The following is a 1,572-nucleotide window of genomic DNA, read 5'->3' on the forward strand; positions in this document are numbered from 1 at the left end:
TGCCCGGAAATTCGAGGAGCCACCAGGAGATCACGGAGGAAGCCATTTTGAACGTCACCGTACAAGTGTGCCGCGCGCTGGCCGAAGCCGAGGGGAACGACTTCGCCCTTCCCGTGAGATCCCTTCTCGCTTCGGCGCTCGCCGCCCGCGCGCGTTGTATCTGTCGCCGGTCCGTGCCCACGAGGCCTCTCGATTTGCTGTCGGAAACCGAAGAGACGAAAAATGATGACGGCACCTCATCCAAAGAGTTTATGTCGATGATTCCCGACCGGTGCGCCGGGCCCGGCACGCTCGTGAGCCGCGGTGACTTCAAATTCATTGGTGACAAAAAGATCGCGTATCTTTGTTCATCGAGCGATGTCAGCGACTTATCGTGGGAGAAAGAACAAAACCGCTCATCTTGGATTAGATGGCAAAAAGGACGCGATTGACAGACGTATCCTCTTTTTGTGACCATTTGGTTTGGTGGCGCGCCGTGCCATTTTTCCAACTTGAAGGAAAACGGTGTACGATCACACCCGTCTTCCTTGCCAGTTTCAACAGCAACCACCGCCGCCGCCGCCGCCGCCGGGGGGAGCAGGAAGGGTGGGCTGGCTTGAGCTCAAAGAGGATTGAAACGGACGTTGATCGTTAGCGATTGTGTCTCGCGCTCGCACTTGTGCACTTTGACTCAAGAGTAGCGTTTGTGCCGCCTCGCTCCACACGCAACTCAAGACTTTGCTCCGCTTTGCGCTAGCCGAAAATGTTCCAAGGACAACAAGGCCATCGAATTCGTGGAAATGCAGCGAAAGGTATTCAAAGAGTTAAGAAATTGCTGGACGGAAACTATCAAGCTGCAGAAACAGCGGGGCGGGGTGGGGTGGGGGCGGGGGGCTCACTTAGCCCTCGTTGGCTTGCCTTCAACACACCCGGGGGCGGAGTTGAATTGGCGGAGGCCTTTCGGTCTGCCGCTCAACATCCGGCTCGACAAGGTGGCCAGATCGAGGACGAGTTTCTTGCCAAATGTGCGACGCACACGAGCAACAAATCATACGGAAGGCGTCCTCGGCGTCCGTCGGCGTGGGAGTTTTCTTCGGGACGCCGGCCGCCGCTTTGGCGAGCTCTCGACAAGAATTAGGCTCGGACCCGCGTCGGTTGAGCTCGTGACGCTCGTCTTTTCTTCGGCGCTCCATTGAGCTCGGAGGCGCGCCCCGGCGAAGTGATCGGCTTGACCGAGACGACGTCGATCGCAACTCCGATTTGACTGAAAATAACCAGCGCACGCGTCTTCAAGTGCGAAAGAGAAAGGAGAAGTCGACTGTCTACGCCCCCTCGCGAGCGGACAAAGCCGCGTCGGGCTTTCCCTTTGAAAAAGGGGGGGGGGGGTGGCGGCCACAGCTCCCGCCATCGCTCCGATCCTTTCTCGTTCCCCCCGGCGAAGACGCGATCCTTTGGCCCGTGACAAAAACACAGCCGTCGTAGAAACGAGCCCAAACAAAGGCGTTCTTTCATGAAGGAAATCGCGAATGGCGAGTGCAACAGAGCGGCGAGCCTTGTGCCTTTTGTGCGTGCAGTCGCAGCCGTTCACCGCCC

At 58.1% G+C, this 1,572-nt stretch overlaps 1 protein-coding gene across 2 annotated transcripts in view; it reads left to right on the plus strand.

Annotated features, from left to right (window-relative positions):
* Positions 1-1,572, plus strand: part of LOC109532178 (von Willebrand factor A domain-containing protein 7-like) — a 12,193-nt gene that overhangs the window by 1,145 nt on the left and 9,476 nt on the right. The gene's annotated exons all lie outside the window — the stretch shown is intronic.

This window comes from Hippocampus comes, unplaced genomic scaffold, assembly GCF_001891065.2.
Source record: "Hippocampus comes isolate QL1 unplaced genomic scaffold, H_comes_QL1_v1.1 scaffold22, whole genome shotgun sequence".
Taxonomy (NCBI): Eukaryota; Metazoa; Chordata; class Actinopteri; order Syngnathiformes; family Syngnathidae; genus Hippocampus; species Hippocampus comes.